The sequence below is a fragment of the Erithacus rubecula genome (genome assembly GCF_903797595.1).
Source record: "Erithacus rubecula genome assembly, chromosome: 12".
Taxonomy (NCBI): Eukaryota; Metazoa; Chordata; class Aves; order Passeriformes; family Muscicapidae; genus Erithacus; species Erithacus rubecula.
In genome coordinates this window covers 10,124,871-10,146,439 of record NC_136664.1, presented here as the reverse complement: position 1 = coordinate 10,146,439, position 21,569 = coordinate 10,124,871, and the positions used below count along the sequence as shown (strand labels likewise).

At 41.2% G+C, this 21,569-nt stretch overlaps 1 protein-coding gene across 1 annotated transcript in view; it reads left to right on the top strand.

Annotated features, from left to right (window-relative positions):
- The window catches only part of LOC306806849 (uncharacterized protein), a 125,795-nt gene extending 104,489 nt beyond the window's left edge, over nt 1-21,306 (top strand). Inside the window, exons 4-6 of the mRNA XM_079315944.1 lie at nt 4,286-4,439; nt 20,042-20,178; nt 21,255-21,306. The gene's annotated coding sequence lies outside the window, so the exon portion shown is untranslated. The remainder of the gene's footprint in view (nt 1-4,285; nt 4,440-20,041; nt 20,179-21,254) is intronic.
- The last annotated feature ends 263 nt before the right edge of the window (nt 21,307-21,569 follow it).

Below are 21,569 nucleotides of genomic sequence, written 5' to 3'. Positions count from 1 at the left end.
GTTTAAGTGTTTAACAGTTTTTGTAGATTTACTTTTAAGATTCACATGAGAAGGATGAAATTGATGGTAACACCATTTAATGGATGAGATAGTTGAGACAGAGGCAGAATCAGTTATAAGAAATGTGTAGCAAACCAGAAAGTTAATAATTATTTACCTCCTTAACTCCTGTCCAACTTCAAAAGTAAAATGAATGGAGGTTTTAAATGTGCTTTCTTAGTACAAAACTGGCAACTGCTTCCCTGCTGAGATGTCTTGGAAGTGTTGCCACAGATGGCAACCACTCCACAGAGAATTTGACCTTCAGTACCTCTTGAAGCCTGATGGGGCCTTCCAGGCCCTCATGGTGGCTCTGGGCACCAGGGCTGGAATGCCTTCCTGTGCTTTTCACTGAAGAAACTGGTGCCAAATAATTCCCCACTGCACAGCTCAGCATGGTGAAGGAATCTGGAGGAATCAGGGGGCACTGCATGGACATGAGGGAGATGGGGGCGAAATATTGTCTCTGCTGACACCAACATTCTTTTTCCCTGATCACTTTGCATTATTGGTTTCAGTGTGATTAACATAGGGGGCATCTGAGTCAATTTATCTGGATTTCTTTTTTCTGGTTATCTGTCAGATGTTTAATAGTTCTGGTTTCAGTGTCACTTGTTCCTTTGATCTGTAAACAGTCTTCCCCTTAGTAGTTGCCATCCTAAGTACTTCTATCAAATGCAATTCTAATACTTCAATCAAACTCTTTAATTTCTCCTGTAAGACCCTCCAACCCCTTGAAACTTAAAAAAAACCAACAAGGTCTCTGCCACCTCCTTTGCATCTGACTGCTGAGCAGTTTAGTAATGAAATTTGAACATGAGTAAACAAACAGCACATTTATGACTGTGCTGTAATCTCACCATTGTATTCCTTGTCCCATTTGTTAGGAAGTTTTACAAAACCCTAAACACTGGCTTTTGTTCAGTCTATGAACAAAATGTGGGGCTGGAGAGGCCACAATTATGAAGTGTTCAACATGCTTCTCACTGCTTGTTCCTTGGAGAAACTGCTTCACAAGCCTTCTCCTTCAAGGCATCCTAAAGGCTGTTTAATACTCTCTTAGTTGTCACTTCTGTCAGCACTCAGCACTGTGAAGAGTTGCTGAACTAAACCATATTAGCAGGTCTTTACAATTATTTGTAAATGTTGGGATACTCAGAAGATTATTGCACTGGTACATTGCCTTTGGTGCCTGAGGGGAGCACAAATTATATCTTATCTGCAGGAATAGCACTGAGGAGCTGCCTTATGAGATGCTGTGGTTCTCAGCCCACTTCCAATCCCATCACTGGGATTGTCAGGGTACAATTTATATCAGTGAGCAGGACAGACACAGCCTCTAACATTAGAGTTTCGCATGAATCTAATGCATGGGAAATGGATTTTTTTTCTCAAATGGATAAAAATATCTTCTCATCTGAAACCTTAAACTGATGACATTTCAGAATTCCATTTGGAGAGGTGGAAAAGCAGATGATCTGTGTTTTTTAAAACTCTTTCTGATAGCTTGTGCTTCTTGCCTATAAAGTTTGCTGAAGTACTACTGAGACAAAGCACTTCAAACTTCTGCCTATGTGTGACTCCACAAAGGTTTGTCTATAATTGTCTATATTTCAGGAAAACTACTGTTTTCTGAAACACATTAGTTTGGGATTGTCAGGACTGGTACCTGGAAGTTACACCTAAAATTGAAAGAAACGGTCCAGTTTTCAAAAGCACTGAGCAACCTCTGAGTGCCATGGAAATTGTCCAGGATTTAAAGCTCTGGGAAAAGGTCAGGCTGGTTGTTTTGTAACCTAAATTTAAGCTCCTATGTACTAAAAATGCCAAGGAAGAAATATTTTCTATCATAAGCCAGTTCTTTAAAAAGAGACATACTTTTAACAACTGCTTAATTGAAAGCAAAGCTTATTTCAGTACGATAGGAGCATATTTATAGTTGTGGTTGTGCCATCTTGTAATTTGCAACTTGAAAGGAAGTCAATTGTTACATAACTCTACAGGCCAGTAGGAGACATTTCCCTTGGCTCCTAAAGTAGAAATTAAAATTTGTTTTTTTCTTTATAGTTATATATATGTATTTATTTATTATCTGGTGCTGGGAGCTGCTGCGTGACCTGCTGGTGTGCCCTATGGATCTGGCTGTGGGACAGACTGACTGTTGTTAGACTCTCAGCTCTTTCACACCAGGGCACTGAAACAGGAGGCTGTTGGGAGCTTCCATCTGACCATAGTGTGAGAAACACTGATACTGTGTGCATTGCCCATAGTGGAGGCTGGAGATTTAGGGCAAAGAGTCCCTGATACAGGCTTTGCTCAAAACTGCAGGTCCTTCCTAGTTCATTCTGAGGGGAGCATGCAGAGCTTCCTACCCATCATGGGAGTGACACCCTGCCTTGCTCCAGCTTGGGCTTTTGCCATGGTGCCGGGTGATGGCAGATTTCATCACTGGGTGGGCATCCTGACATGAGACTGAGCTGAGCTGGGGCACAGAAACCATGAGCAGGGCACCAGCCTGAGGCTATCAGGTGTTGTAGAGAGAGAGGCACCTGGGTGGGAGAGAGGGACAATCATTTTGTCATGCAAATGCTGCCTAAAAAGGAGTCCCTTGAGTGTCAAAAGGGTTTTAATATAGAAGCTCCAATTTTCTGTCTATATTTGCCTGTGTTTGGATCTATTTATTTATACTTTGTCATGTGAAACCTGGTAGAGGATAATGTTTTGTTCTAAGTCTGGGCAATTATTGTTACAATACAGAATCAGAGTGTAATTCACAATGGATGCGATCTTGCCAGAACTGCTTCTTTTGGAGCAAGTCAGAGCTTGATCCAGTGGTGCCATGCAAACCTCCAGAGATGGGGACTCCACAGTCTCCTGAGGGACCCTATGCCCTGCCTGGATGGTCCCTGGGAATAAGAAGCAGATCTCAACAGGGCATACTGGCTGTGCTGGTCTCAGACAGTGCTAATGCTCTCAGGTCCCATCTTAGAGTGACCTCTGCTCCCTTACTGCCCCTTGAAGTCAAGTACTGACTGCAGGACCATCTTCTTCAGAAACAGTGTATGACTTTTGAGTTTCTCTTTTTTTCCCTACATTCACAAATTTTCTGAACCCCAAGGCCAGGACTGAAGAGCACCAGCTGTCCATGACTGAGTGATTTGGCATGGCTGGCCCCACACTAGCACCTGATCCTGCTGGATCACTTCTGGCCAGGTCCACAGGGTCTTTCCAGCCATGGCTTTTGTGTCCTGTTTAATTTTTATCTCTCACAATTGTCGAGCTTTCCCATCCAAGCTTTCTTGTTTAATGTTTTCTATAAACTCCCCAGCTCCTAGAGTCATATGAGAAGCTTAGCTATTAATAAATGTTTTCAGGCTTTGGAGGGGTAGAAAAAAGCTTCTGAGTGTGAATTTCAAATGCAAACTTCACAAACAAATGCAATTAACTTTTGAATTCATTGAGCTTTAACATCTGGTTTTCTAAGGCATCATTTCTGACTTGTGACTATTGGAGGCTGGCAGCACTGCTGCTGACTCTCTGTGCATTGAGGCTGCATTTCTGTTGCTTGGTTTGATACATTCCTGAGAGATTTATTTCTACTCTCCGGGCATTTAGCTACAGCCTGGGCAAGAGAATCTATTTTTTTGTTTTATGGTTCTTCTTTCCCCTTACTTTAGTTTCAAACTTTCTATATTTTAGTATAATAATTTGGTTGTTATTTTGAAACATATGTTCACTGCTGAGTATAATTATTGGTGTTAACTTGTGTAAATCACTCAGTAAGTGTATACAAATTTACACTGCATGAACTGGAGGGATATTCTGATAGTAGTATGTAAAGAATGACAAGGAAAATCAGAACATGCAATATTTTTGAATCTGCATGCAATTTGTGAACATTTGCACATTTTTTTTCCCCTTATTTTTTTTCTGGTGTCATACATGTATTGCCTCCTCTTGAAAGTAGAGGAGGAATTTAAAACTTTCTGTGAATTTTAAAAACAAATAAGTTTTAACTTTTATTGTGAAAGATCTTGGTTAGAGCTTTTATGGAAAGTAACAGGTGACTGAGGTTGATGTCCAAAGTCAGTGATGTCAAAACCAATGAAAAGATCATCAATTTTGTCAGAGGACACAATTTTATTGACTTCTACTTAAATTTTTCATTTATGATTAATAGGAAGATATGTACTGATTTCTGGAGCATGGCCAAAGATTCTGAAGTCCTGTAAATTCTATTTTACAGGTTTTCTAAAAGAGAAAAGACAAGGACTCTTTTCTCCAACCAGGTAAATCTGTGACTATAATACCAGTAAAAGGATCTTTGAAGTGTTTTCTTTCACATGCACAGAAATCACTTAAGTATAAGCCACTAAAGAGCCACACCTGGGAGATTTAAGGTGATTTTGTTGTTTGTGCTATGCTGGAATTTTTTTGCTGCAGGAGTGTTTGTCTTATAGTGCATGGTTGAAGTGACCCTCTTAAATCTACCATTAAAACTTGAAATGACACAAGCCTGAATCATGCAAGCAAAAGGGCATTACCTTGAATTTCTGTGCTTGAGTCTCTTGGCACAGGCAGAACACCCAGAAAATAGTTTCAGTCACTAGAAATGTTCACAAATATTACAAGTGTGTCATTGTAGACCGGAGTCTGAACATGTCTTCTCTCCTACCCAACAGGAGACTCATATTGGAACAGGTCCAGTGCTTTAATGAATTACAAACCTGTAAAATATTTCTTTTCCTCTGCCTGTGGTAACTGCTCTTTAACCTGGCAGCAAGACTAGGTACAAACAAGCCCTTGAGGCTGACTTGTGGGCAAATATGCTGTGTGCATGGAAAGAGGGGCTGTGACACAGAGCCAGGCACCGTTCCTTGGCCGCGTACCTGAACGGGGCGCCAAGGGATGGGGAGAACCCTATGGCTGTGCTTGACACCAAACGTGGGGGAGCTTCTTGCCAGAGCAGGTGGGCAAGAATGGCCTCAGCTGGGAGCAGGTGAGAGGGCTCAGGCAGGGAAAGGCAGGGAAAGGCATTCCTGGCACTTTGTTCCTGCACTGCACGGGAGAGCAGTGCCAAACAACACATGCGCTGTTGGCACCTCCACTCACTCTGCTCTGTCAGGAACCATTCCTCTGAAGCCAGTGGCACCTCATTAACATTAAACTGATGTGAATAAAAGGCAACTGGGACATATATGTTTCCATACCTTTGTACCACTGGGTCTGATTCTACTTTTGCTCACACTGGTTTGATATTGATACAGCTCCTCTGGCTTTCACAACATGAATCTGTGTTTAACCTGGGTCAGCAAGATCTCAATCAGCTTCATTTATTTCAAAAAGTATGTGCCTAGAGCTGTTGGGAAAGGATGGGTCTGTAAGAGAATACAAGATGGGAAGTAAAAATAGGGAAGGGATCAAGGAGCAGCTCAAGGATTTCTTCTGTTTGCCTACAGTTTGTTGCCTTTGTCAGTGAAAAATGGGAGAGATGAAAGAAGGGAATGTCTCTTGAGTTAGAGGTTGTCTTTGGGCTGAGCAAAGCCCTGAGGTAGAAGCATGTTAGTCCTCCCTCCTTTCCTTATTTCAGCTGTTCTTTGTGTTAGGAAAAAAACCCAAAAAACAACACTTCTCTGTTTTTTTCCGATACAAAATAGGAAAGAACTACAAGGAAACAGAGCAGATTATTTTTTCCAGTTTGCCTTAGGGTTTCCTGGAATTTTTGCTACTGTACATTTATTTAAAGTAACCCTATCTGTTTAAATACACGCTGATCTTTGGCTGCTCTGAGATCAGAATCAGCCCCTAAGAATGCCTTTAACTCGCAGTCCTTTCTGCATTGTCAGTCCTTCCTCAGTGCCTCTGCCACGCTGACCTCCAGGGGATCAGGTGACAGCAGGATAAACTGCAACACATGTGGGCTGGGCAGGCACAGAGCTGTGGTCTCAACCTGTGCAGAAATTGGGATCTGTTGTCAGCCCCCTCAAGGATGACAGAATAATCTGCTTCCAAATGAAGGTAGATGTAAGATAAATCCTGTGCCTGCTATTATATTTTCTTGGCATTAGCCAAATGCTCTGTTTTGTGGCTTTGTCACCACCAATTATGAACTAAAATAACATCAAGTGCTGCAGAGTGCCATGATCCAAAACTCCTCTGTCTCTTCACAGTGACATTGTGAATAAATAAAATCAGCTCCAATGATTCATTAATTCATGTTTAATAAGGCTTTGCAAAGTTATGTCAGACACTTGGAAAGGATGTTTGGAACTAAAAGCTCAATCCCTCAGTGTCTAACCCAGACGAACTGCCTCCTTAATTTTGCTGAAACAATATGTGCAGTGAAGGGTTTGTTGGAACTCTGGTAAGTTTTCCATTGTGAGCACTATTTAAAAATTCTGTGCAATTGTCATCATTATCTACTCAAAATGAAAACAAGTCTTTTATAGTGAAACTTAGGACATTATGCAATAAACTAAAATTTATTGTTTAATTCTCAACCAAGCTTTTGCATAACAAATGGAATAAATTAAAATTTTTGTTGGCTGTCTCAGTTTCACAGTAATTGTATTTTTATTTGAGCAATGTGTGTATATCCTGAAAATATTTCAAGAAAAAATAAAATATTCAAATGGAACAGCTTTGCTGTAAATTATGCACCAATATTTTTCCGTAAATTAATTTCCATAAGATTCATTTGTTAAAACTGGTAAGATGCTTAAAGCTTTTAGAAAAGGTAAAATCATTTCCTTTTTATTGTCTAGACTCTGTGTAAGCCATTGCTAATTAATACTGCCCTTTCTGGTGACTTTGCAGCAGGGAAAGCAGGCAAACTCAAACAAACCAATTATAAATGATTTTTCAATGTAAACTTTTAACAGTGTAGCCTAAGGGCTTGCTCAACATAAAAGTACAATTTAGAAAACATCAGTTTTAACTAAGGTCAGGATATACCAGGCCATGATGGATGTACATGTAAAAACATCTGACAGTGGAATGACAACGTTTTCTTCAAGACTAAGCAAAATGTTGGTGGCAGTGATAAGTAAAATGAAAAATAGCCTTGAATGAACTAGCCAGAAGGTTTGAGTTTGGCATTTGGGTGCTAGTTTGGGTTTTTTTTTTTTTCTAGTGCATATTGTTTTGGGTTTCTTCAGAGTTTTGCAAATCTGACCTCCTGGGATGCTGCAGGCAGTACAGTCTGAATTTTAGACCTATATTCTACAGCAGGGCCAAGAGAAAGTCAAGCTTTTAAACACCATCTGCAGCCTTGGGTCTCAGGTAGAAGTGACTCCCCTTTGCTTCTGCTCCCAGCTGCTCCAGCACCCCCTGTGCAGTGGGGGTGCCACTCACCCCTCTGCCCCTGCCTGGTGCAGCTCTGGCTGCTGCCAGAGACACAGCTCATCTGGCTTTGTTTTACAGCTACTGAGTGGAAAATGTCATGGCCCTGTGATGCAAAGCACTGTCCCAGTATATCCCACCACCACAGGTTTGAGCTTGTTCACCATTTTGGAGAAAAAGTCTGGGGAGAGCATCCAATCCTGGATTGAATAGGTGCTGGTTGACTGCTCCACACTGTCTTTAAGGGTCTTCATCCTTATTGTCTGTCTTTCAGCAGCCTGAGTGAAGCTGGCACAGGCTCACATCATGTGCTGTAGCTAATTTGGTGGAAGCAGTCACATGCCCACAGTGTGATCTGTATCAGATTTGTATGTCTGAGTCATCTGGTATCAATTCTTGTGCAGTGAAGGCTCCATGGCTGCACCCCCTCACGTGTTCCTGCTCCTTGTAACTCATTTATCACAGTTCTGCCCTGTTCCTCTGCCCGTGTCCCAGCCCACCCAACAGCTCTTCTGTAGCTCAGGAATGTCTTTTCCCAGACACACGAGCCACCTTGTCCTGGGCTCAGCAGCCCAGGGAGCCTCACTGACTTTGTACAAATATCACACAGATATTTGGAAATGATTTCTGAACCTCTGCCTCTTTGCTGTTGTCATTGCATCCCTTCTTCAGGAAGTCCATACCTTAGCTCCCTTCACACATGGTGCCTCCACAGCCCCTTGGAAAGAGAACAGAGAACATTGCTTCTTATCAAGCAACTTCCTTGTCTTTCAGCTGAAAACTTGTCCTGGTCATTAACACACCACCCTTCATGCTGCTCCTGGCTCCTCCACTCAGATTCACAAAAAGATAGGCAAAGGCATACCCATGGTTTCACAAAATGTGCATGGAAACCATACACTGGAGCTGGGTCACTAGTTTATCAGCCAGGCTCTGACTACAGGTTTGTCATTTTGTTGAAGCCAAAATGTTGTCGATGAAGTAAAGGCTCGTTAATTTTATTTTAACAAAAACACTGCCTACTTCTATATTTACTAGAACTGCAGCCTTACTAACCACATAGAGTATGTTCATAGCTGTGGGCAAAACCCAGTGGATGCTACTTGGAAAAACAAAAAATTACTGCTTAGTTGAATTAGAAACATTTATAATATCTGCACTCATACTTGCTTGTTCTGTCTTCTTGTGAGCAAAGTTGTTCCACTGGTGCGGTCTCCCCTCTTTCTTTCTTGTCATCTATAATTACATTGAAGGGATTAATAATCATGCATTTTATCCAACATCTCAGCTTGATGACAGGGCATTGTTTAATGAGAGCACAATCAGTGTCCTGGCTCTTTGGGAGAGCTAAGGCAGTGCTTGCAGTAGAAATCATTGAAAATAAACATGTGGAAGCCTGAGCGCTCTTTAATAACTCCTTCTGCTTGTTTGGTTAGCAATTTTGATGATTTTGTCCAATGTGCCTGGCTCTGCTGCTGCACAGGCATGGTTATTTATGGTGCCAGAGGAGGTTATGATCCCCTTATGTAAACTACAGCAGAGAGGTAGAATATAGTCAGTTCTGAGTCACAGTAAGTGTTTCAGTCCTGCAGCTCTTATGCCATTAGATTGAGAATTGGCCATTAGACTGCAACAGAATTTTCAGAATACTGTTTAGGATACTGATCCACCAGAACCCAGAAAAGGTGGATCTGTTACATCCACAGGTTTTGTCCTGTCTGTAGCTTTTACTTCTACTTAGGTATTTAGCTTATTTTTGCAAATGGCAAGATGATGCTACATAGGGCACTGCCCTTGTGTTGGCAGCAATTACTGGATTATTTCCTTCTCAGAGGTGCCATGGGTTTATGTACAGAGCTTGGGACCATGTGTGCTTGATCTGGAACAAAGGTGTAAAAAAGCCTCTGCTGGGTAAGATGCAGCCAGGGAACATGGACAGCTTCCATGGGAGCTCTGAGAAAGTCCTGGCCTCGTTGCAGCAGAAAGCACTAGCTCAAAACCCACTTTTCCTGTTCTCTCCTGGACAGGAATCTGGAGAAGCTTGGCTCTGTGGTGTGGGATGGCTGTGGCATTTCCTGTGCCACGGCTCAGCTGGGTCAGGGCAGGGACAGTGACAATCCCCAGTGAGAGCACCTGGCTGGCAGCATCCAGTGCCCACTGGAGGATCACCACGGGGGCAGGGTTTCTCACCAGTGAAGTGAAACTTAACTAGAAATTAGGACAGAGCATGAAAGTGCCAGTTAGGTGTACTCAGACAAATCCTCAGAGACAGATCAGTGCTCAGGGTACCAATCTGGGTGGTGGTCTAAGGCCATGGAGAGCCAAGATACCACAGAATTAATGCTTCAGTGCCCAGAGCTTTGCCATGAGCTTTGTCTCCTGGCTGTGGCACAGTGATATGCTGCTCTCAAATTTTTGGGGAACCTGGACTCCAGTCCTAACTCAGGCTGTGAATACACCCACTGCCAGCCTTCCATCAGTTGGTATTCTCTCCTGTAAATGCATTGTGGAAGGACACTGCACAAGTGTTCCAGGAAGCAGTTTTTCCTCAGACCTTTCTCAGATACCCATCACACCACTAGCCTGGAATGCACTCTATCTTCTTGCTTTATATGAGGGATTCAGATTTTTGCATAATATATTTAATTTGCAATTTATGTATGTAGCAATTTGGGTGCTGTTTAAGTAGGATATATCCTTTTCTTGTTACTGCTGATGCTTGAAATGATGAAAACTCATTCTTTCTCAAGGGAAGTACATGGGGAAGGGTAGCCAAGAGCTCAGGCAGTGGCTGGTGGTATGGCAGGGGCCAGCAGTTCAACAAAACCATATATTAATGTGGAACACAAGGGTGGGATTTCTTTCCTCTTCTGTGTCCACTTTATTTTTAAACAACAGAAGCCACCTATGAAAGACAAGGGTTAGCTTAGGTTTGCTCCTCATGCTTACACACACATCCACACTTTTACACCCCCACAGAAGCATAATGGTGCCTGAAGTCCAGAAAGCCAAAAACACCTGGAGGCTGGTGCCAAGACCCAACCATGACCTCCCCAGTGCAGTCCCTGTAGTGCAATCACATCAGCATCATTACATCATTACATCAGTACACTTTTAGCCTGTCCACACCAGCCCATGTCTCCTCAGGCCCTGCTGTGCTGACAGCCTCTTGTCTTCCCTCTACCTGGCCATCAGCACTGACTCAGTACCTCAACCCCACTTTTCTCCTGCTCCACATCAGTGGTACTTGCACAACATCTGCTCTGAGATGCCTCACAAGGAAATACTCTGCAAATCTCCATGTGGCTTGCAGAATGGATTCCCTGATGACCCTCTCATTAACAATTTTCTCTGCCAAATGCTGTTTGCTTTTACTTTCAGAAGAGTCTGCATTAATGATTAGTTCCTCTACTTGGACATTATTTACATAAAGTATTGCTCTCATCTCACAGGCAGCAGCTCCACACTGACACTGAGCAAGACCAGGATCAATGACCAGTGAAAGCAAATGCCAGACAACAGTTGTCTGTGCAGGATGCATCCATGGAGAGCTGGGAATTTCCAAACCCTCCTGGCTGCCCTGCTTGAGACGATAAGTGCTCGAATATTTCACAGCAAAAAATCCTGGGAAAAGCAGAGGAATTTCTTGTGATAAAGGCTGGCTGCACATTTTGGGAAGATGAGCTTGTCAGGGATGTTGCTGCACTCAGGCTGAACCTGTGGGAAGTGTGCCTGCTCCTAATAAATGTTGTGTGTATTTATGTGGCAGTCATTGTGCTTTGCAAGGAGGGAGTCACAGAAATAATTAGTTAAGAGCGTGAGGTTTTTGGCACGGATTCCCTTTCTCAAGTAGCAGTGATGTTCGTATATAAGAAAAATTGATTTGGCATCTAGACAGGATTTCAGCACGCTCATGGTTATGGAAATCAGCTATGGGCATGGAGGAAATCTGTATATTGATTCATAAACTGACTTGATGACTTGTTCATGTTTTAATGTTTTCATGGACTTTTACCCAAGATAAAATTGTCAGTAAGTACCACTTGACTGTGCTACAGCACCATCTAAAATGGTGGGAAGAATGCAGGGAATAAAAGGGAATTCCAATTAGGCAGAAGACTTTATTTTCTGTGTTGATTAATCCTTTCCTAAAAGATGAGCATTTTTGTAATTGCCCTTCCTATTGAGTTAGAATATGTACCTGGTGAAAAATGGTTTCCTGTGATAGGCCCCCAGTTTCATGGACAATTTATTTTGCAAGAGCTCAGGGTAGCCAGTCCTCCCTCTACTCACACCAGGCTGTGTTCCTGCTGCTGGAAATGCCATGGCTGTGTGAGCTGATACAATGGGAATCACTTCACTTTGGTGTCATGCAGTAGGACAAAAAGCAGCATGGCTTGTGAGTGAGGGCTGTGTTTGGTCAGCATCAGCACCAACCCAAGACTGCCTTGCAGAAAACCCCTCCTAAGAGGCTGACTCCTCAGCAACATGTTTCTCTGCAGGTTTAAATCTTAATCCCTGAATAATACCTCTGCCTGCCTCATGGTTTTCTTTGGAGACTTTCCAGCATTGACCAATCCTGACCCCATTTGACTTAAGCTATGTGGGCTAGAAATGGAGGCAGGATGGCTGCTGGCCATAATTGAAATGGATGGAAACTATGTCATGTGCAATGTCAGCTAAGATCCAGCGTGATAACAATGTGTGACCAAATTCTGATCTCACTTGTAACAGTGAGCTTCCGTTGTGACTTCAGAAGGAATCAATGGGTGTAATACAAGATGAGTCACAACACACACACTGTGCCACAGCACAGCAGAATTTTCCCAATAAATAATGTCTCCTTTGTCAAGGCAGAAAAAAAACCCTGGAGACCTCTACTATATTGAACTGAAACATTTAGGAAAGAGGCCCCATAGTAACTACATTTTTGAAGGTGAAGGTTTCTCCTTGTGGACTAAATCTTCCCTTATGACAGTTGGTTACTCATTTTCAGAAAATTTCTGCAAGTTTTTCCATGATTAGTGTGTAGGATTAAAAGATCTCTGGGGCCTTGTTTGACATAACAGCGTTTGGACACCACCTAAAAGCACTCCTGGAGAAACAAGGGAGATGTCTCATGGTGTCTCAAGGTGGGCCACTAGAAACAGATATTTCATACCCTCAGGAAGAGAGAAAAGGCCATTTTATCATTTGGTAGTTGGCTTCTTGCTGATTATTAAACAGTCTGCCAAATCTGTGGTTAACGAGTGATTTAAATGTAGTTTGAAGGCAGCTTTTGTTTCCTTCAGTTTCTATTCTAAGAAAGAGCCCTTAAAATTAATTGACTGACAAACTGTATAATTGATGCTGCCTATGTAGCTTGCACTGGCCAAAACTGATGGGAGCCCTGGCATCTTGGTCAAGGCTGCTCTAAACCCTTCAGAGAACCTCTGCTTGCCCTCTCTTTATGCTCTTGGGTAGGAGAGGGCATGTTTAGTTTTCTGCTTACTCTATTCCCTTTTGTACTTGTTCATTTGCTAGGTGCATAAAGGAGGGGAGGTCATTTGTGCACATGGGATAAAGAGGTATTATGAATTCTAAAGTGTTTGCTTTATTGGGAAAAGCACAGTGAGCAGGAGAGCTCAGGAACATAATGTGTGAATTTTTAATGAATGCTGTGCCATGTGTTTGTGCAGGTTTTTTTTTCTACCTGTAGCAGCTTTATTCATTTGGGAGAGTACTGTGTACAAGATATTCTTTAGTAGTGTGCTGGCTGGTGTTTAGTTTTAATAAATTAAATCCTTTATATCAATGTAATATTCTTTAGACAAGCACTTCCAAGACAGATTAGAAATGAACTTAAGGGGATTAAAAGCTTCTCTTGCTAAAAACAATGTTTCAGATGGGAAATCCACTTATTTATGTCACTTTCAGTGGACTACATTTGGCTTTAATATGTTGCTACTGCTAAAGAAAGCAGTGCTTTGCCCATGACTGCAGCCTTTCTGCTCTGCTTTGCATAAACAGCAATGTTTATTTTCTCCCATATAGTAAGTCACTTTGGGAAAGATTGATGGCTTCCCATAAAATTGCAAGAAACCATTTTCTTCTTATTTAGAGAAAACAAAAGATTTAATGAATTTGGCATTTTAAATAGCATTAACCTCTTTGTAAAATAGGAAACTGTGGGAAGGGAAGGTATAAGCAGAGAGAAAAATCTGCTCAGATTTTCCCCTTGCTGCATTATAGCAAGCTGAAAACATGAATGGGAAGGTTGTCCCTATCTGTGAAACCCTGGGCATCTTGGGAGCAGCCTGGTTTAGCTGTGTTAGCTCTGGTCTGTGCAGCAGCTGAGACTGAGGTACCAGGTCACAAGCTCTTTCCTCTGAGTCATACCAGGTTATCTATTTCTCTATGAAAACTTGTCCTAATACATGGTTCAATGGTGTGTCAACCCCATGGTGGGTCTCTGGCACCAGCCTGAAGGATCTTGATTTGAACTATTATAAAATATATTAAGAATACAATATGTAACATATAATACAACATAATAACATATCTATGTGTGTGTTTACATCAGGATGTGCTGGGTTTGCTGTACCCCCACTCTGCAGGTGCTGTTGGACAGTCTGTGTTGGGAGGAGATGCTGCCCCAGTTCCTGCTCACTGCAGACATCCAGCCAGCAGAAGCTGAGTGCTTTGGTGGCCCCAGCAAAGCTGCAGCTGGGCCTGTCCCCAGAGCCTTGTCCTGCTGGATCTCTGGCCGTGCTCAGATGGCTCCAAAATTACAGCAAGCCCTGCAGTCCCAGCTCTGGTAGGAGCTCTGCAGCAATCACCAGCCAAGGCACACAACACTGACCTGGAAAAGGCTGGCTGCTGCCCAGTGCTCTCACAATGAAGTTTAACCAGGGCTGGAGCCATCTCTGTGGAGCCATGACAAAACTGAATATTCTGAATATTTAAACCATTTTAAGACAACTTTTCAGCCCCATAAGAGACAATCCAGACTCTTAACTTTCATCCAGTTAACACCCAGGTTTGGCAATCTGAACTTTCAGTTCTTCTCCCAGACTACAAAAAGGAAGTTTTGGAGTTTGCTCCTCACTGCTGAATGCAATGAGAACAAAGAAGGTATTAGGACACAGCTGGTCACCCAAAAGGGTGAGAGAAGAAATAATTCCTCTTGAGCCCCCTCACCAGGAAGGAGACTGGAGAGCCTTTGAGGACAATCTGGTTTTGCCTTTTCTTAAGTGAGTTAGAAGTCTAGAGTGAGGACAGAAGAAATAATCATAGGAAAATGAGAACTAGAAGTATGTGAAATTAATGTTTTAATTGGAACAAGGCCTTTCAGTCTATTTATTGTTGCCATTTGCATGTGAGACCATGAAACTACAGAGCTTAGTCTTACATGTCAGCTCCACGAGCTCAGCTATGGTTTGCAGGTCTGTTATTATTCAATTGCAGTGCAGATAGCTTGGGCAGAGGGAGAGGTTCCACCCCACAGCACACAAAGTTTGTCTTGGTAACTGTGTCCCTGACACAGCGCTGGATTTTGTTATTTTAGGCACACCTTCCCCCATCATTACTTTAAAAAGTTTTACAATAATTTCTATTCCATCATGTTTCATTACACTGTAAAGTATTATTTATTTAAATGGTTTTCAAAGTAACTTATTTCCTGGTACCTGGTTAAAACAAGATAATTTCCCTTAATGCCTTCAAGCCTTTGAAACTCCAGGCTCTGTGTCCATTTTTTGTCACTCTTCAATTGCTAGTTTGATTCTACACCCAGAAGCTGACATTCACATTGAATTGTAGTGCATCTGATCAAGGGATATGTTTTGAAGGTAGAGCTCAAAGATTGAGTTGTGCGACTCCACTGGTATTAAAAAGGGCCCTAAAAGTGAGGCTGTATATTTACCTTGAATTCTTGGGATTGAAGGAGAATAGGCTGGTAAGCAGAAATTAAACAACCATCTTTATTTTTAATTATTTTCTTCTCTTTTGTTTTCTGAAGTTAGATTTCACTCCTTTTCCCCAAGCCACATTTTTTTTTTTTTTGCTAGTATTTATCAGTTTTCTAAATCCTTATATATCATACATGACAGAAAGTTCTGACTGAAATTTCACCACTAGTTTTAGAATGGAGAAGGCAGAGTGATTTTCTGCACAATTATGATGGTTTCTTTAGTCACTGTAGCCACTATGTGTGCACTGGTCATAGCACCTGAGGATAAAATTTATATACATTGTCACATGGTTTATCTGAAAAAAAATATATTGTTCAAGAAAAAAGTATATAATGAGGATCAGGGATAGAATTTCACTGAGAAATGTGGTGTAAAAACGCTTCTCATTTTAAATTAAGCTTTCAATGGCAAGTGCTTGGCTTTCAGCAACTCCTCTGAAACCCTTTTAATTGAAGTTCCATGAAAATCTGGGGAGTTCAGCTCAAGTTCACCTCCCAAACCCATCCTGATTTCATTAAAGATCTGATCTTTCTTTATTTGCCAATAAAATATATATATAAACGTGTGTGCGTGTGTATAAATCAGTATCTGCTAGATAACTGTTGTTTTGTGTTGTTTTGTTGGTTTTTTTCCCCCTAAAGGAGCACTTTCCCTTCTCTTTATGAAGAATGAGCTCTGCTCTGTGCACGCAGTGGGAGTTGGAATGAACGATCCGTGGGAGATCCTTCCCACTCACCTTGGCCCAGGGTGGGATCTGGAGCACTCAAATCCTTATTGCTTCCCCCTCCTGCTTTGTGCTGTGCCAAGCTCACCATCGTCCCCATGGCCTGGGAAAGGACAGGGGAGGCTCAGGATGGTTCCCTTGGTGCTCAATGCAGTGGGAGCACCATGATCAGCACAAACTGGGGATTGAGCTTGCCTTGGTCAGGCTTAGGGTAATGCCAAGTTATTTCCATGGTCTGTTCCTATCTTCTCAATAATTCTTGCTCAGGGCTCATGTCTGGACAGTGATTTCACCTTTATGGGTTTTTGGTGAGCTCCTTTTCCAGCAGCAGTGGCTGGATGTGCCTGTACAGCACCAAGAGGCTGAGGCACATGTACCATGGCATTTTATCTCTATGCTAAGCCAGTAAAACAGTGAGATGTCTTTAAAAATGATATCCATATATCAGAGGTTTTCAGCTTTAGGGTCCCTTCAAAGCCGTGAGGTTGGAGAGATTCATTTTGCCCCTTCTGGGCAGAAAGCAGAGTTCCCATTTCCTTCCATGTCAGCTCTGTTATGTAGGTTCCCTTGGGACTGAGAGGAAGGGTCCCTGGGAATTGCTGGTGTTCCTGCTTTTATTTTGTGTGAGACTCCAGATGAAAATGTGTTGAAAACAGTGTAAATCCTGAGTTCCCCAAGGCAGAGAGTTGTGATATACTCAAGCCCTGTGTCAGTCCACTGTGTAGCAGCATGCCAATGACTCTTCCATTAGACATCACTTGGGCACCCATTTCTCTGTTTCATCCCATTCCTGGAGAAATAATTGCTGCCAGGTTCTTTTCTTTTAATCAATTATTTTATTCTGTTACTATTGCAACTGCTACCTGTTCCACAAGGCTCCTCACAAGCTCTGCACGTTGCTATCTGCAGTTTCAGTGAATCAGGTCTCAGTGTTTCTGATCAGGGTCCAGCTGGAACCACACATCTTTTGTTCATGTATTTAATATACTCAAAATGCACTAAATGACAGTTTATAATATCATTATCAACAGTTAAAGGCATTATAACTTCAAGAAATGAAAAGAAAGTGCAGCCATATGTGGAAATGCTTTATTTTGTGCACTTTTAACCCTCACAATAGTTCAGCTGCAAAAATGAGGATAGCAATGAGAAGCAGGGAGAAAATTGTGTGTCTGCAAAATCATTTTTCAGCTTTCTGTCCACTGCTGTCATGAAAGAGCACTGAGCTATTTGGATGGTAAATAACAACCGAGGACTAATTTATTTTTCTTCATAAAATTATTTCTAGAATTGGATTCAAATGTGTTCCTTATTACACGGTTTGATAATTCAGTGATGCTTTCCCCCCATAACATACGAGCTGATTTAAACCTTCACTCCAAACAGCCTCGGGCTTATTAAGAACAGTGTGGACTGAGTATGGATTAGGTTTAAAAGTAATAAAAAAGTAGACCTGTTGGTTAGGTGAAAAATTCACTATCAGATTCCTGAGTGCAGCTTTCTTTTCATGTGCAAACTGCATTAAATGAGGCATTTAATTCAACAAATCCATAGTTCTGATCCACCAGAAATAGAGACTGGGTTAGTTCAATTTGTAACAAACGATCTCCATATGATCAAAGTCCTGAGAGCTGATTCCAACATACTGCTTAAATTAGTCTAACACCGAAGTGTTTGGCTCTGGGACAATATTTGGAATGTCTTACCAGAAGAAAAATTCCTCTGCACACATGGTTCCAATATCTGGGAATGCCAACCTTGCTTTTTAATGGGCTGACAGGGAGCCTCCGTGCTAACTTTCTGACTCCAAAAAGTTCTTGTGCTGTCACCCGCAAACCAGCTTGGATAATTTTTCCTTGGCTTCCTTATTAAAGCCTGAATGAAGGGATTGTGTGGCTTTCTTAATGTCACTTGGTCTGCTTGCCATAAATTCAAGCACTCATGATGAAAGCTCCACTTATATTTTGCTGGGAAATGGAATCAAGGAGAATGCACCCTCGTTCACAATAAATAACTGAAGTTGAGTTATTAAGTGTATTTCATATACCAGTGCCTTATTACATCAGCAGTTTAGATAATGGCTTCTTAAAAATATTCCTCTGCTGAAATGTATGACGAGCGAGTTGCACAGAGGATCCCAATGCATGGAACCAAACCAGCAGGCCAGAGCAATAACTTAGGACTGTATTAACAAATATCAAATATTTACATTTTTACATGCTGCTGTCTGTTTTGATTAAGCAACCATAGCAATAACAGCAGTCAGCAGCGAGGGCCGTATTTGCTCGGTTCCTGCCAGGGAATTCTCAGCTGGGATTGTTTGTTTGCTTTGTGCAGTGAAGACTGGAGCTGTTTACACTGTAGCTCCAGTTTTAGAGAGTGCTAATTATGCTCTACTGCTGAACTCCTCTCCTTCTCAGAATCTGCTGTTCTGAAAAAATCCTTTACACTGGTCTTGAGGAAAGCAATCTGACTCACGGCAGGCAACAAAGGGTGCCCCAGTGCCTTATAACTTTTTCTTTTAATGTGGTGAGTGTTGCTAAATGGAAGTTCATGCCTTTAACTCTGCTTACTTTTTCTTTTCTTTAATTATGCAATAAAAAAAAAAAAATTAAAGAATGGACAGCAGTTTCAAAGTCCTTGGCTGAATTTCCTCTCACAATTTTGCTCCTTTATATGGAACTTCTTCATGTGAAATGGTTTGATGTAATTCATCTCCCTACATACACTTAGCATGCATATCATTATTTACCTTTTCCCCTGTTATTATATGTGCAGTGGGATGTAACAAATTGACACTCACCCAGGAACAGGCATAGCTGACAGTGAGTGAATGCCCCGATTAGCATAGCATTGTTAGAACTTTTCAGTTCCTTCCTGATTAGCTAAAATATGTGTTGCATGGCTATGACACTATTTTTAAATCTGTGCTAAGCATTACTCGATACTTTATGGGTGAAGGAGGCAGGATGAAGGATGAAAGGCTGGCACTCAGAAATTTAGCAAAACCAATTCAGTTACCGTGTTCTCATGGTAACTACGCTGAACAGGTGGCTAAGTAAGCCAATTAAACAGACTTTAAGAACAAATTATGATAGTAATTCATTGTCTGGGATCATTGAAATGCACTGTGTGGAATCTGCTCCCTAGAGCTGCCTGAATAACGAAAATCTATTTTCATATGATTTTATTGTTTTCCTGCCATCATGAAATGTTTGTTCAAAGGATCTCACTTTTTTTTTTTTTTTTTTTTTTTTAATCTTGTGTCTGGATACAGGGGAAAGGACAGAGGACATTTTCCAGAATTTTTTTTTTTAAGTGTGATCCTATTTAAAGCTCCACATTGTTAACATGTAAGAGCATCTTTCAAGCAAAAGAAGAGTTTGCTAATGAAATATTTTAATTGTTTAAGAATTCTTTTTATTATTAACTGAAAATCTTCAATAGTTTCATAGACAAGAATGAGCAAAATCTCAAAGTCCTGCTGACACAAATATTTAAAAATCAAAAAAGTGCCTGGCAAAGGCCAATAAAGAAAGGGTGAAACACGAGAGGTGCCAATTATGAACCTTTTAGCTTCACTGGAGTGCTCCAGAGATGTAAAGGCTTCACTCCAGTTTTGGGGAATGGTTGTCCAAGGATGTGGAGGATGATGCTCCAAACCATCTGCAGGAGCTGATTCAGCCCTCTCAGTATCAGCTCTTTCCCCTCATTGCCAAAGCTTTAAAATTATCTCAGGCCCTGACAACTTTGGGGCTCGAAGTTGTAGTCTCCAGTACTCCAGATCATCTCTTCTTCATGGTCTGGCACTGATTAAAAAATGTACCAAAGACTGACAGACAACACTATACATGTGTATAGATATATATAAACTATATATAATATATATTTACAAACAGAATTATGTATATATATGTATATAGTATTTGTATAAAGAGGAAGGCAATAGTAAATTTTTGCTTTTTTGTTTTTTTTTGCTTTTGAGGTCTGAGGTAGAAAAGGGCTCTCTGGAATGATCTCAGGCCATCGTACAGCAACAGTTCTGAGTGGCCACATAGGGCTGCATTTGAACCCCTGACCCAGGAACAAAATAAATTACGTGTAGACTGAGGTATGGAGATGGTGAGTGACAGAAGAATAGCACTCAGAAATGGTGTTCCAGAGATTCTGTATTCATTTAAGTAGTGCAACTGTTTAGCCAATTTATTCATTTGAGAAGCTCCTTTCTACCCATCCTAATTCACCATTTAGCCTAAGATGGCCTTCATTAGTTTATTAGATATTCATCGGAAGAGATTTTAGCATAAATACAGTTCCAGAGAGGATTACTGCCCAGGGAATCTATTCTTTTAACCTACTTATTCGGCTATCAAGTATTTGTTGAAAAGGACTCGTATTTACTTAGTCTCTTAATGAAGTCTAGAAAAGCTTTTCTGCAAAGGGAATATTGTTTTGTCAAAATTAGCTTACTTAAATAGCTTTCAAAGCAGTCTGAGAACAAAGATTTCAAAGCCATAGCTCCAGCCTAATATTTACTTTTTACACTGCACAGTAGTTTGGACTTGCCAGAAAAAGTGCACTTGTGCTTTTTTGTTTTGTTTTGCTTAAATTTCTCTGCTTCTAGTTGTGAGATATATATGTCATTTCTAGGGGTATGGAACTAATTGAGGAATATGTCCTGCCCTTGTTGAGGTGAACAGGGCAGATAAATAAAAACTCCATTGGACATAAATCTCCTCCACCAACATCAAAGAAACAGGATCCTGCTAAGTGTATTTGTATAATGCAGTAATTTATGCAAAAAGCAGCTTTTGTCAGCAATGCAACAAAGCAGCTTTGATAAATGTCCCCTAATTTATTGTCATGTATCTCAAATCAAAGTAAAACATTTACAGCCTGCATACTGAAGGAACCCAGGCCCAGGGTACTTAAAGGGTTTCTCTCCCTTTCCATCTCTCCCTCTTTAAAAAGAAAAAAAAAAAAAAAGAGTACAAAATAGCTAAGTTGGGCAAAAGGTTAAAAAGGATCTGTTTAGAATGCTAAGTACTTTATACAAATTATGGGCAAAAAATAATAATGAATCTACTGAAAGAATGACAGAAAAGCCTGTACAAATTCAGATTAAAAAATCCGCTTAGCTTTTCTCTTATGGGTGGTGTCTGGCAAATCATAATGGGGATTCTAATTGTGTTTTACAGGGCCAATTCCAGTTTCTCATGTTTTGAAGGAATACAGCAATGACTGTAGACACCTATGGATTCTCCTGAGCATCCATCTTTCAGATGCATGCCACATTCTGGAAATCAGCTCAAGTGTGGCATTTTGGGGAGAACCTTTGTTACTGACTTCAGGCAGGAAAATCACTCCTTGGAAGAGGGCAAGGCCAACAGTGCTAGCAGGTCTCTTCCCACCAAAGGGCTGATGGTACTTGCATGGTGCAGAAACATGTTGAATTTTCTCTCTGCTTCTTGAGAGAATTATTAGATTGGCTGGTTTGATAAATTCAGGCAGAC